Raw genomic sequence first — 16,281 nt, 5'->3', positions numbered from 1 at the left:
CTTAAAAAAGAACTCACACAATTTTTAATTTTAAAGTAGTTCTATTTATTATATTTTTTCCCTTTAGGTAATGCTTTTTATGTTCTGTTTAAAAAATTTCACTGTTTCTCAAGGTAATTAAAATTTTATCATTTTTTTCAAAAGTTTATTTTTTAATTTTTAAAATTTAATTAATTAATTTTTAATTAAAAAAATTAACATGTAATGTATTATTTGTTTCAGGGGTACAGGTCTGTGATTCATCAGTCTTACACAATTCACAGCACTCAACATAGCACATACCCTCCCCAATGTTCATATCCTAGTCACCTATCTCTACCCCCACCATCCTAGCAACCCTCAATTTGTTTCCCGAGATTAAGGGTCTCTTATGATTTGTCTCCCTCTCTGGTTTAGTTCCATTTCATTTTTTTCTCATTTCTCCCATGAGGTTTTATTTTATCTATCATATTTAGACCAACGTTCAAGCTGGAATTATTTTTTGTGATGGTATGAAATTTAGTTTAGCATTCATTTTTATTCTTTATGGTTATCCAACAGATCTAGTATCACTTATTGAAAAAGATAATTGTTTTCCAATGAATTGCAGTGTTGCCTTAGCCATAACTCACCTAATCATGGACGTGTGCATCCCTTTCTGGATGTGCTATTGTATTCCATTTGCCACTGTTCTATGTTCTACTACCATATGGCCTTATTTATCAAACTTTTAATAAATAGTAATAATCTAAAATCAAAGTCTTACTTGATTAATTTTTTAATAATAGCTTGGCTACTTGCATTTCCATTTGCATTTTGTAATTAGCTTGCTAATTTCCCCCAGAAAATTGCTGACATTTTGATTCTGCCTATGTTTAATCTATGCATCAATTTGTGCAAAACTTATGCCTTAATGCTATTGAGTCTTCCAATATAAAAACACGATATATCTCATTTATTTTTATATTCTCTAATTTCTCTCAATAATTTATATTGTTTTCAGAGTAGATGTCTTGAGAAGCATTAATTAAAATTATTCCTGTGCTTTTGGTGCTATTTTAAAACTTTCTATTTAGGGGAGGGGTCAAGATGGCAGAGGAGTAGCAGGCCGAGATGACATCAGGTAGCAGGAGATCAGCTAGATAGTTTATCAAACCATTCTGAACATCTACAAATCCAACAGGGGATCAAAGAGAAGAAGAACAGCAATTCTAGAAACAGAAAATCTACCTAATTTTCTGAAAGGTAGGCTCTGTGGAGCAGTGAATCCAAAGCAATGGGAAGATAGACCACAGGGGGAGGGGCCAGCTCCCGGCACAGCAACAGAGTATAAAATCTGAACTTTTAAAAGTCTGCTCCACTGAGGGACATTGATCCAGAGGCTAAGCAGGGGTGGAGCTCTCATGGGAACAGAGTAGTCTCTGGCCCCACAGGTCACTGAAGGATCAGGGGTGTCTGAGTATCACAGAGCTCGCAGGTATTAGAGCAGGGAAGCTGGCCACAGAGATGGAGCCGAGGAGTGAACTCTCAGCTTGGGGTTACCTTAAACTTTGATCCATGGCACAGTCAGACCACTGCTCTTTGAACAGGGACCCCACAAGTGACAGATCTGGGGAGACCTCCCTGGAACAGCAGCAGTGATCTGCTGGGTTTAGAGACTCCAGGCTGGACTGTGTGCCAGAGAAAGAGATGCTCAGTCACAGGCTGGGTGAGCTTGGCCCGCAGCTGGAGGCCAGGGAGATGGGAGTGACTGAGTGCTTTTCTCTGAGGGTGCACTGAGGAGTGGGGCCCCAAGCTCTCAGCTCCTCTAGGCTGGAGATTGGGAGGCTGCCATTTTCATTCCCGTCCTCCAGAATTCTACAGAAAGCAATTAGAAAACAAAAGTTCCCAAGAGCAAATCAGAGCAGATTACTTAGCCTGGACCCTGGCAAAGGCAAAGCAATTTTGCCTCAGGCAAAGACACTTGAGAATCACTACAACAGGCCCCTCCTCCCAGAAGATCAGCAAGAAATTCAGCCAAGACCAAGCTCACTTATCAAGGAGAACAGTGGAATTCCAGAGGAGGAGAAAGCAAAGCATGGAATTCATGGCTTTCTCCCCATGATTCTTTAGTTTTTCAAAGTTAATTAATATTTTTTAAATTTTATTTTTTTCTTATTCTAATTTTTTTAACTTTTACTCTTTCCTCTTTTAACATTTTTTTATCTTAACAATACCTTTCATTAAAAAAATCTTTTTGAAACCTCATTATTAGAATCATATTTTGTTCTTCATTGTACCTAAATTTATTTTTTGTATACACATAGAGTTTTTTCTAATAAAAGATTTTTGGATATAACTTCTAATAGATCAAAATATACCCTAAATCTAGCACAGTGCTTTGTTCTAGTCTCCAGCCTGAGCAAATTCTCTCCACTTTCTTTTTCTTTCTTTTCCCAACTAACTTATCTTATCAACTCCTTTTTAGAATTTTTAAAGAATTTTCATCTTTACAGACACCCAAAATTAAGTGGGTGTCTCTGTTCTACTCATCAGTCTAATATCTATGTTTTCTTTTTCCTTTTTTTTTTTTTTTTTTTGCACTTCTTTTTACCCCCTTTCTTCCCCCTGCCATGATTTGGAGTCTCTTCTGATTTGGTAAACACACATTTTTCTGGGGTCTTTGTAACACTTTTTGTATTTTATTCTCTCCTTCATATATTCTTATCTAGATAAAATGACAAAGTGGAAAAACTCACCACACAAAAAAAGAACAAGTGGCAGTACTGAAGGCTAGGTACCTAATCAATATGGACACTGGTAATATGTCAGATCTAGAGTTCAGAATGATGATTCTCAAGGTGCTAGCTGGGCTCAAAAAAGGCATGGAAGATAGAGAAACCCTGTCTGGAGAAATAAAAGCCCATTCTGGAGAAATAAAAGAACTAAAATCTAATCAAGTTGAAATAAAAAAAGCTATTAATGAGGTGCAATAAAAAATGGAGGCTCTTACTGCTAGGATGATAAGGCAGAATAAAGAATTAGTGATATAGAAGACTGACTGACAGAAATAAAGAAGCTGAGTGAAAGAGAGACAAACAAATATGGACCATGAGGGGAGAATTCGAGAGATAAGTGACACCATAAGATGAAACAACATTAGAATAATTGGGATTCCAGAAGAAGGAGAGAGGGGAGAAGAAGGTATATTGGAGACAATTATTGTAGAGAATTTCCCCAATATGGCAAAGGGAACAAGCATCAAAATCCAGGAGGCACAGAGAACCCCCTCAAAATAAGTAAGAATAAGTCCACACCTCGTCATCTAATAGTAAAATTTATAAGTCTTAGTGACAAAGAGAAAATCCTGAAAGCAGGCAGGAACAAGAAGTCTGTAACATACAATGGCAAAAAATATTAGGTTGGTGGCAGACTTATCCACAGAGCCTGGCAGGCCAGAAAGAACCGGCATGATATATTCAGAGCGCTAAACAAGAAAAACATGCAGCCAAGAATACTATATCCAGCGAGGCTATCATTGAAAATAGAAGGAGACATAAAAAACTTCCAGGACAAATAAAAGCTAAAAGAATTTGTAAACACCAAACCAGCTCTACAGAAAATATTGAAAGGGGTCCTCTAAGCAAAGAGAGAGCCTCAAAGTAGTAGACCAGAAAGGACCAGAGACAATATATAGTAACAGTCACCTTACAGGCAATACAATGGCACTAAATTCATATCTCTCAATAGTTACCCTGAATGTAAATGGGCTAAATGCCCCAATCAAAAGACACAGGGTATCAAAATGGATAAAAAACCAAAACCGATCAATATGCTGTCTACAAGAAACTCATTTTAGACCCAAAGACACCTCCAGATTGAAAGTGAGGGGATGCAAAACAATTTACCATGCTAATGGACATCAAAAGAAACCTGGGGTGGCAATCCTTATATCAGATCAATTAGATTTTAAGCCAAAGATTATAATAAGAGATGAGGAAGGACCCTATATCATACTCAAAGTGTCTGTCCAACAAGAAGATCTAACAATTTTCAATATCTATGGCCTTGACATGGGAGCAGCCAACAATATAAACCAATTAATAACAAAATTAAAGAAACACATTGACAATAATACAATAATAGTAGGGAACTTTAACACCCCCTCACTGAAATGGACAGATCATCCAAGCAAAAAATCAATAAGGAAATAAAGGCCTTAAATGACACACTGGACCAAATGGACATCACAGATATATTCAGAACATTCAATCCCAAAGCAACAGAATACACATTCTTCTTTAGTGCACATGGAATATTCTCCAGAATAGATCACATCCTGGGTCACAAATCAGGTCTCAACCAGTACAAAAAGATTTGGATTATTCCCTGCATTTTTTTAGGACAATGCTCTGAAGCTAGAACTCAACTACAAGAGGAAATTTGGAAAGAACCCAAATACATGGAGGCTAAAAAGCATCCTTCTGAAGAATGAATGGGTCAACCAGGAAATTAAAGAAGAACTGAAAAAAAAAAATCATAGAAACACATGATAATGAAAACACAACAGTTCAAAATCTGTGGGACACAGCAAAAGCAGTCCTGAGAGGGAAATATATAGCAATACAAACCTTTCTCAAGAAACAAGAAAGGTCTCAAATACACATCCTAACACTATGCCTGGAACTAGAGAAAGAACAGCAAAGAAAGCCTAAACCCAACAGAAGAAGAGAAATAATAAAGATCAGAGCAGAAATCAATGAAATAGAAAAACAATAGAACAAATCAACAAAACTAGGAGCTGGTTCTTCAAAAGAATTAATAAGATTGATAAACCCCTGGCCAGACTTATCAAAACGAAAAGAGAAAGGACCCAAATAAATAAAATCGTGAAGGAAAGAGGAGAGATCACAACCAACACCAAGAAATACAAACAATTATAAGAACATATTATAAGCAAGTCTACTCCAGCAAATTTGACAATCTGGAAGAAATGGATGCATTCCTAGAGACATAAACACTACCACAACTGAACCAGGAAGAAATAGAAAACCTGAACAGACCCATAACCAGTCAGGGGATAGAAGCAGTCACCAAAAATTGGCAAACAAACAAGAGCTCAGGACCAGATGGATTCCCAGGGAAATTCTACCAAACATTTAAAGAAGAATTAAGTCCTATTCTCCTGAAACTGTTCCAAAAAATAGAAATGGAAGGAAAACTTCCAAACTCATTTTATGAGGCCAGCATTACCTTGATCCCTAAACCAGACAAGGATCCAATCAAAAAAGAGAATTACAGACCAATATCCTTGATGAACACAGATTCAAAAATTCTCACCAAAATACTAACCAATAGGATCCAACAGTACATTAAAAGTATTATTCACCACGACAAAGTGGAATTTATTCCAGATCTGCAAGATTAGTTCAACCTCTGCAAATCAATCAATGTGATACAATACATTAATAAAAGAAAGAACAAGAATCACATGATATTCTCAATAGATGCTGAAAATCATTTGACAAAGTACAACATCCTTTCTGGATCAAAACTCTTCAAAGTACAGGGATAGACAATACATACTTCAATATCATCAAAGCCATCTATGAAAACCCACAGCGAATATCATTTTCAATGGAGAAAAACTGAGAGCTTTTCTGCTAAGGTCAGGAACACAGCAGGGATGGCCATTATCACCACTGCTAGTCAACATAGTACTAGAAGTCCTAGTCTCAGCAATCAGACAACAAAAAGAAATTAAAGGCATCCAAATTGGCAAAGAAGAAGTCGAACTCTCACTCTTTGCAGATGGTATGATACTTTATGTGGGAAACCCAAAAGACTCCACTCCAAATCTGCTAGAACTTGTACAGGAATTTAGTACAGTGTCAGGATATAAAATCAATGCACAGAAGTCAGTTGCATTTCTCTACACCAACAACAAGACAGAAGAAAGAGAAATTAAGGAGTCAATCCCATTTACAGTTGCACCCAAAACCATAAGATACCTAAGAATAAACCTAACCAAAGAGGCAAAGAATCTGTACTCAGAAGATGCAAAGTATTCATGAAAGAAATTGAGGAAGACACAAAGAAATGGAAAATGTTCCCTGCTAATGGATTGGAAGAATAAATATTGTGAAAATGTCTATGCTACCTAAAGCAATCTACACATTTAATGCAATCCCTATCAAAATCCCATCCTTTTTTTTCAAAGAAATGGAACAACTAATCCTAAAATTTATATCAAACCAGAAAAGACTTCGAATAGCCAAAGTTATATTGAAAAAGAAAGCCAAAGTTGGTGGCATCACACTTCCAGACTTTAAGTTCTATTACAAAGCTGTCACCATCAAGACAGTATGGTACTGGCACAAAAACAGACATATAGATCAATGGAACAGAAGAGAGAGGCCAGAAATGGACCTTCAACTCTATGGTCAATTAATCTTCAACCAAGCAGGAAAGAATGTCCAAAGGAAAAAAGATAGTCTCTTCAACAAATCGTGTTGGGAAAATTGGACAGCCACATGCAAGAAAATGAAACTGGACCATTTCCTTACATCATACACGAAAATAGACTCAACATGGATGAAGGACCTCAGTGTGAGGAAGGAATCCATCAAAATCCTTGAGGAAAACATAGGCAGCAACCTCTTGGACCTCAGCCACAGCAACTTCTTCCTAGGAACATTGCCAAAGGCAAGGGAAGCAAGGGCAAAAATGAACTATTAGAACTTCAAGATAAAAAGCTTTTGCACAAGAAAGAAAACAATTAACAAAACCAAAAGACAACTGACAGAATGGAAGAAGATATTTATTTGCAAGTGACATATCAGACAAAGGTCTAGTATCCAAAATCTATAAAGAACTTATCAAACTCAACACCCAAAGAACAAATAACCCAATCAAGAAATGGACAGAGGACATGAACAGACATTTCTGCAAAGAAGACATCCAGATGGCCAACAGACACATGAAAAAGGGATCCACATCACTTGGCATCAGGGAAATACAAATCAAAACCACAATGAGATACCACCTCACACTAGTCAGAATAGCTAAAATTAACAAGTCCGGGAATGACAGATGCTGGTAAGGATGCGGAGAAAGGTGAACCCTCCTACACTGTTTGTGGGAATGCAAGCTGGTGCAGCCAATCTGGAAAGCAGCATGGAGATTCCTCAAAAAGTTTAAAATAGAGCTACCCTACGACCCAGCAATCACACTACTGGGGATTTACCCTAAAGATACAAATGTAGTGATCCGAAGGGGCACGTGCACCCGAATGTTTATAGCAGCAATGTCCACAATAGCCAAACTATGGAAAGAACCTAGATGTCTATCAACAGATGAATGGATAAAGAAGAGGTGAGATACACACACACACACACACACACACACACACACACACAATGGAATACATCACATAAATTAAATAAATGAAATCTTGCCATTTGGGATTATGTGGATGGAACTAGAGAGTATTGTGCTTAGTGAAGTAAGTTGATCAGAGAAAGACTATTATTATATGATCTCCCTGATATGAGGAAGTTGAGAGGCAATGTGGGGGGTTTGGTGGATAGGAAAAGAATAAATGAAACAAGATGGGATTGGGAGGGAGACAAACCATAAGACTTTTAATCTCACAAAACAAACTGAGGGTTGCTGGGGGGGTCTAGGGAGAGGGCGGTGGGTTATTGATATTGGGGAAAGTATGTGCTATGGTGAGTGCTGTGAAGTATATAAAAAGTATATAAAACACAGACCTGTACCCCTGGGGCTAATAATACATTATATGTAATTTAAAAATAAAAAAAAATAAAAAGTTACTATTTAAAAAATTTTATGTACTTCATTATTAAGGTATATATATATAAAATTCATTTTTGTTACTGACTTTATATGATGTATACTATATGGTTAATATTAATTTTAATAGTCATTCTGTTTAGGTTCAAAACCCAAAGGATTAAGCAGAGGTACTATTAAAATAAGTATTAAATGTATGATACTCACTAGATATATAGTAGAAATATGTGTTAGTGTTACAGTTCTAGATTATTTTGGATGTTTTATTTATTAAAGATTTTATTTATTTATTAGACAGACAGATCACAAGCAGGCAGAGAGGCAGGCAGAGAGAGAGAGAGGGAAGCAGGTTCCCTGCTGAGCAGAGAGCCCAACGCGGGACTCGATCCCAGGACCCTGAGATCATGACCTGAGCTGAAGGCAGCGGCTTAATCCACTGAGCCACCCAGGAACCCTATTTTAGATGTTTTAACATATTAGTCATTATCATATGGTGTTTCCCATCTTATTAAATACTTAAAAATATGTTTTTTTGGTGACTTCATAGTATTATGTTAAGTAGTGATATTATTATGTAACAGTTCTCATATTCATAGAAATTTAGATTTTTAAATTTTTTAATAGTTTTTTCTTCAATCAGCCTATTTATATCATCTTAAAATTATTATTATTATAATTTTAAAATTATTATTATTATTTTATCTTAATTCCAATCTGGTTAATATATATTTTTTTAAAATCATGCATTGTTTCCCTAAGATAATGACAGAAAATTAAAATTATTAGACCAAGTAGGTAACTTCTTAAAGGCTTTTGAAGTCTCAAGAAGATAAAGTATTTTTATTTCCATTTAAAGAAGAATAAACTGAGGCTTGGGGAGGGTGCTGATGCCAAAAATCAAAATCTAGACTCTGTCAGAGTAGGAATTAAAGCATATTTCACTGAGCAATCCTCTATAATTTGGTGTCTTATTACCGGGGCAATTTTATGTGATTTCATTATTATAAGAAATAAGTTTATTCAGTAGAAATATTGTATACATCAGAGTGAAAGTAAAATCAAAAAGACTAACATAATGTGTTGTCACATGAAATTACTAAGGTTATTTTTTCAGGAGAGTAGGAAGAATGAATCTTAAAAAGGAATCATCTGCTTTGTCTTCCTGTTCCCTTTCAAATGTATCAATTTCTTCCTAACTATATCAATATTATTTAAAAAATTCAGACAATGAACTTGAATTATCTGCAGGTGGCAAGTCATTTACTAAAACCAGAAAAGAAGTATGAATCCTGAGGGATACTATGACCCACTAACAGCAGGACGCAGACCTACATTGAATAATAATTTAGAACTATTACTAAGATAATTAGAAAGCCAACCTGCTGCCAGAAGGGTTAGACCTTAGCTTCTCAATTTATTAAAAAGCAGATTTTGATCTGTGAATGAAAAGAACCCAAAGTTCACTAACACCATAACCCCAACATCTGCTTGCTGTAAGAAGATAATAATTTAGTATAAATTAATTTCAAATTTTCAGGTATGCAGATTTTATCAGACAATTATACCACTGACATTCATTTTCCTATTGTATTACTTACAACTTAAAGTTAAGTGTTTCTTCATATTTGTTCAACAGCAGATATTCAGGAAAAATGTTTTAAGAAGATTATTTTTCTCTCACTTTTAATTAAAAAGAGTCTTTATACACAATATATCTTTCCAGTTTTCACCACACTTCATTTATAAGAGCATAGTGAAAATCTGAACAAAGTCACTGTATCAGATAAAAACTACCACTGCAACAGCACTGAGCCCTTGTCAAAGTAATTCATATGGTTCACTTTACCAAAACTTCCCAATCCATTTAGAGATAAAGACATTTTTTCTCCATATTTCAGTCTACTTTTTTCCCCGAACTGAGTTCTGTTTCTACAAGCAGAGCTTCTTTAAGATGCGTTCAACTGTTTACCATTGGCTAACCTAACATGAAGAAAAAAGGGTCTGATGATGATAACCAATGGCCTCTCCCACATGTCTACTCATCTGCCGCTCTTGTATACACTTTGTCATAGATATAGCAATTTGGATCCCAGCTCTATTCAGAGTGATGAACAGATATAAATAATAAAATAGAGCTGAAACATTTGTCTGTTCCTTATTTGGACCTATATTATTGTCAAAACTGATGTTTGAATAAACCCTCTTCTTATTTTTTAATTTTTTATATAAAAATCAATCTTACTTCTTTTTTAATGAGATAAACAATTAATTTTTAAAATTTTTATTAATATGTCCAATTATCCAGCATGTAGTACTTCCTTAGTTTTTGATATTCATTAGTATTCAATGATTCATTAGTTACTTGTAATATCCAGTGCTCTCTTTTTAAAGGAAATATTATTTTTGAAGTATAGTTGACTGAATAAACATATTTAATTTCCTTGAAAATGGTGTTGTAGGCATTGTTGTTATTCTTCAGCTGTTTCACTCGCACTTAAAATAAGAGAAACTGAAGTTAGGCCAGAAGATATCTGAGCAAGTAATCAAAATACCCAGTTAAATTCAAACTTTGCCATTGTCCTCTCTGACCTTGGACAAGAAGTTAACATCTTGGGAAATTGTGTTTTTCTTCTTACAAATAGAACATTTGAATTAGGGGTTCACTAAATTTCCTTCTAGCTCTAATATTCTATGAATTGTTAATAAGAGTAAAAGGTATCAAATGTTTTTGAGTACATATATATCATTTTGTATTAATATCTATTCTTTATAAAGGTGGGCAAAAAGTTTAACATTGCTTCAACAAGGCCCACAATGCTGATGTTCTAAGTAATGGTTATTTGAAGTAATATTTCAGAGAAAAGTAGAGCATATTTGAAGAATATACAAAATAAAGAGTCATCAGACTATCCCAAAATGTGACAAGTTGCTGGTTACTAGGTGCAGTTAACCAACACAGGAACCAGTGTTCATAAAATAATTTTAAATTAAGCTTCCCAAAGTGGTTAGTACAAGTAAATTCATGCATTAAATGAAAATAATTTTCCTTTGTCATATAGATACAGGTATGAAATTATTCTTAGCTAGTTCTAATTCAGAATGATTTAGTGTTACAAATCAACTACTAGTCTGTGAAAAGTTATTGCTTATATGTATTTTGTGCAAATAAAATTTATGATTCAATTATATTTCATAAAATGTATTATAACTTTTATTCTTAAAATTAATGACATTTAACACACACTACAGGAGCAGTTTCATCCTTCAAAAGGAAAATAAACCCATATAATCAAGGTGATATCTGAAATACAGGTTAGGAAAATATTCAAAACAGAAGTATATATATAGTAGAGCACCCTAGATCTGCATGTTTTCTTTTCATGTTCCATAATTCCTCATACCTCATATTATAATATTGATCATGTACACTTTATAATATCAATTTATTCATAGTAGAAGTAGAAATAACAATTGTGCAGTATCTTACCCTTACATAGCACTTTTATATGAAAACATATAGGTTACTTGCATAAAAAGGCAGCTATCAATTAGTTTCTTAGTGCTAGTTATGGACACGAATATAATTACTTTTATTATTTACATTTTCTTCCATGCTGTGCTCAAATGCAGGTTTTGCCTTAGTGATCTGAAGTATCAATATGCTTGCTTTAATCTTTCAAATGCTGTCCTGCAGTAGGAAATTATTTTAGCTGATGAAGGTGGTAGGGAACAAGGATAATAAAAAATACTTTACCAAAAATCACCTTTGAGATGTTCTGAAACTTCACTTGTCTCAGAAAGAATTTGATCTCTTTGGAAACTTAAACCTACTCCATATACAGAAGCAATTTGAGTTATAAATCTTTCAGGCTTAAAAATAATGTTAATGACCATAGGCTATCACAGACCCTGGCTTACTGGTCCCTGGTACTTCATAATATACCTTGTATAATAATGTCAATACCTCTTGACATTCCCATAACATAAATTATTTTCTTAGTTGATGAATTACAAAGCCACTCACTCACCAAAAGAGCAAGAGTTAAAGGAGTATTATATGTTGGCATCATACAGGTATTAATAGCAGCAGTTTAATTCTAAAACACCCTGTGCCATCCACTGTATTCTGCATCTTGATATTTATGCTTTCATTTTCAGGACAACATTCAAAAGAGATTCTCTTACCCTCAATTTACCAATTGGAAGATTGAGTTTCATGACCTTTTTAAAAGACTTTATTTATTTGAAGGAGAGAGAGAGTGACAGAAATAGTGACATAAATAGCAAGAGCAGGATGGAGAGGGAGAAGCAGGCACCCAGCTGAGCAGGGAGTCCAATGTGGGGGTCGATCCCAGTACTGAGATCATGACCTGAACCAAAGGCAGATGTTTAACTGACTGAGTCATGCAAGCATCCCGAGTTTCATGACTTTTTGAGTAATTGGTCAAAAAAACAAAACAAAAACAAAAACAAAAACTATGCAATACAGAAAATCTGTCTCATCCAAATCCTATGATTGATCCAACAAGCCATTTTTATAGTGTCTTCTTGCTTCACTGATTTTCTGATAGTAACTGTTACTTGAAATTCATGTCAGGAAACGAAATAGGATGTGTGCCTTATTACAACTTCTAAATCATCTTGAAACTTATTCACAATATGTTGTAATAAAAACCCACCATGAAGTTATTTCTGATACAAAATTGAGTTTTATTCTAACCTACATGCTATGCTATGCAAATGATCCTCTCTTTTAACATACATATGCAAATATCACTAACACACAGGAACAAGGCCTTTCTGATGACATATAGCATAAGCCAGATTAAAAGGTTGATCTGTGAAGTTTTCATATGCAATATAACATTTCGAGGAAATGCATAGCTTACAAAAGGCTAATTTGGGATGTGCATATCCTAACTTTGGTGCTATATATTTATTGTTCTCTGCCTGAATAATCCTGCATTAGGGAAAAAAAATTATAGCTTTTTTTTAAGATTTTATTTATTTATTTGACAGAGATCACAAGTAGGCAGAGAGGCAGGCAGAGATAGAGAGGAAGGGACGCAGGCTCCCCACTAGCAGAGAGCCTGATGTGGGGCTCCATCCCAGGACCCTGGGATCATGACCTGAGCTGAAGGCAGAGGCTTTAACCCACTGAGCCACCCAGGCGCCCCCAAAAACAGTTATAGCTTTATCCTACCCAAATCTGAATCTCACTTTCCCACATTCAAGATCATAGGATACACTAACTAGAAAAATCTTCAGTTTTTCTGTTCAAATGACAATTTCTACTCTTGAATGAAACTAGATAAAATGAGACAGTGTCTTCAGGACTGACCCAAATCAATAAAAGAATAAGACACAAAAAACAAAAGCAGAATTGATCCAACATTTTTTATTGATCCAACAAGTAATTTCAGATTGCTAGTTGAGCTTAAAAGAGAACTGCAGGCAACATATTTTACCTGAGCGAATTTGTTCCAATTCTAAGCCCAATTTCTATTCCACTATTATTCCATTATAACAAACTATGAGTCATGTAGTTATGTCACAATAGCTAGTGAAAACATTTTCTGTCCTAAGTAACTTAGGAAAAAGGACAAAGCACTTTTAGAAATTATCTCAAATTCTACCTTCTAAAGAAACTTGGGTCACTATAGACATTATTTTGTCATAGATTTAAACAGTTATATTTGGTGGGAGAATTTAGTTCAGCATATAAAAAAGATTCACATATATAATAATCTTTATTGTTTGTTTATGAGATTTATGCATTTTTATATAATCGTTTGCTTATACTTTGTATTGGTTATACTTCTAATGTTACATATTTAGAATCTTAAGCAATATCATTTAATTGCAATGATATAAGGCAACTTTACTTAATTTGTCAAATTAAGCAATGATGACAGTATATTTTTCTCAAAATGTTACAAATTGTTATATTATTTGTAAGAACATAAAATACATTGTTAATATATTTAACTGTGTTTATATATGTGACTTTTTTATCTATTAAAAAGGGTAAAACTCCAACAAGAGTAAAAATATTATCCCCAAATGATAGTATAATAAAATGTGATGTGGAAGAGAAATACTTAATGGAAATTAGGCAAACATAAACAATAAAAGATGGCATGTAATAACTATATTGTGAATTATCAAACTATTAAAATAATTCTCTGTGCATTTTATGTTCAGTCTGACAATAATAACAGCTATTGCATATTAAACATTTAATATAACGTTCAAAGATAGATGACCATGTTAGAAGAAAAAAAAATCCATTCATAGTCATTGAATCATAAATGGATTCAAATCCATTTATAGTCTTTCCAAATGAAGTGGGCACAATTAATACAATCTCATTATTATGCAGAAGGAAGTCATTCCAAGATCAAAGAATAAAAGCTAATATTAATTATGATTGATATTTTTTAACAATTTAAATCTTCAGGAGCTTCAGTTCATTTTACACAAATAATTATTCATAAATGATCATTTGTGTCTATGTCCTTAGGTGACTAATCCTAATTATGAAATGTAATTCTATAGTACAGCCAATTCTTCTATTTTGTTCCTATGTTTTGGGATAAAGGTATTAATAATTACACAATGCTATTCAGTGTTTTAATTTATATGAATTCAAAGCAGTAAATAAGTTACATAAAAACTAAGCAAGTGTTAATTACTATGTTCTTGTCAGTTTAATTTTTTACATATATCAGGCTATTTTTGTTTTTCTTTTTAAACTCCTCATTGCATTAAAAGCTGGAAAAAATAATTTTGAGTTGGCTTTTGGAAACACACTTCATAAAATATTTATCCTGTTCACTGAATTACACACTTGTGTATGCATTTTTTGTGTATATTTTTACTTATTAAAAGCTAAAAATGCATCTGTGTTATTGTGATTTATAATAAGAAATATATGTTTGACCTTTGTCCATTCTACCTGGCATAGGGCTCCTAAAACCATTGGAATTTCCTAGATGATGAGGGTAGTAAAGGTATTTTTAATGTTATGTTAATCAAGTGATTTTTGAAAGCAAATAAGAATGGGGGCTGGTTGCCCAAAGACCCAACCATGTGATTAGGGGGTTGGAACTTTCAGTCCATTCCTTGGCCTCCAGGGAAAAGAGAGGGGCTACAGGTTGAGTTCACCCAGCAATGGCCAATAATTTATCGATCCATGCCTAGGTAATGAAGCCTCCATAAAAACAAAAGGACTGAGTGTGGAGAGCTGCTGTTGGTGAATGTGTGAAGATTGGGGAGATTAGCGTATTTAGAAAGGGCATGGAAGCCCACACCCCTACTCCCTTATCTTGTCCTATGTATCTCCCTCATCGGGCCATTCCTAAGTTAATATCCTTTGTAATAAATCAGTGGCCTAGGTAATTAAATTGTTTCTTTAAGTTCTGTGAGCTACATTAGTAAATTAAATGGATCCAAGGAAGGGCCTGTTGGAACCTCCCATCTATAGGTGGTCTGATGGAAGCACAGGTGACAACCTGGTCTTGATATAGGTATCTGAAGGTGGGGGTGGAGCCGGTGTCCTAAAACTATCCAGGTAGATAGTATCAAAATTGAGTTGAATTGTAGGATAGCCAGCTGGTGTTGGAGAATTGTTTGTTGGTGAGCAACCCTCCTCCCCAACACCCACACTGGTACTGGAGTGCAGGAACCTTTAACATTCTTGAGTTTTAATGGTTTCAAATATATCTGCATATTAAGATCATCTGTACATTTTTATTTTACTTTTGCATAATTTCATGGACTATAGCCTGAAAAACCTGATCCAGGTCTAGATTATCTGAAATTCTATATTTTTAACAAGATCTCCAGGTGACTTTGTTCTGGTCACCTGCCAGATTTGAAACAACCCTTGTATACAGGGATGAAGCACAGAAAGAAACTTACATATGAACATGCCATGAGGTTCAGTGATGAAGATAGATGCTTTTCATAATGGTTTTTCATTTTGATAACTGTGTTTCAAAGAAAATTAAAAGACCTGTCAATGATAAAAGTATAAGGAGAAGAAGAAATGAATTTTGGGATATTCATATAAGATACACTACTACATCGATACTGAATGAACTACACAACAACTGAATGAATCCCATAGATATATTTAACAAAAAAAAAAAAATGAAGAAATGTATGGTATAATGTAAATAGAGCTTGAGGGACAAAAATACTATATATTACTTAAATATATCTACCTAATCTATCTATCTATCTATCTGTCTATATCTATCTGTCTATCTATCTATCTACAATAAGTGAAGCACATAGAAATGAAAAAAAAAAAAAAAGCACTTTAAACCCAGAATAGTATTTACTACTGGTGGAGAGAAAAGATGCTCAAAAGATCAAATACTTTTGTAAATTTTATTTCTTTACTTAGTATTGTAATAAATGTTTTGTGGTTGTTATAGTACTCATTACCATTTGTATTTGAAATATTTCATAAGAAATAAGATAGATCAATTATGGAATAGC

General features: G+C 34.2%; 1 long non-coding RNA gene across 1 annotated transcript in view; it reads right to left on the bottom strand.

The window, feature by feature from the left end:
* Positions 1-16,281, bottom strand: part of LOC309863208 — a 108,020-nt gene that overhangs the window by 70,590 nt on the left and 21,149 nt on the right. The window contains exon 2 of the long non-coding RNA XR_014310930.1: positions 15,697-15,790. This is a non-coding gene — a long non-coding RNA (uncharacterized lncRNA). The remainder of the gene's footprint in view (positions 1-15,696; positions 15,791-16,281) is intronic.

Source organism: Mustela nivalis (assembly GCF_964662115.1).
Source record: "Mustela nivalis genome assembly, chromosome: 1".
Classification (NCBI taxonomy): domain Eukaryota; kingdom Metazoa; phylum Chordata; class Mammalia; order Carnivora; family Mustelidae; genus Mustela; species Mustela nivalis.
Note: the sequence above shows the minus strand (reverse complement) of the source record. Positions and strands in the feature narration are given on the sequence as shown.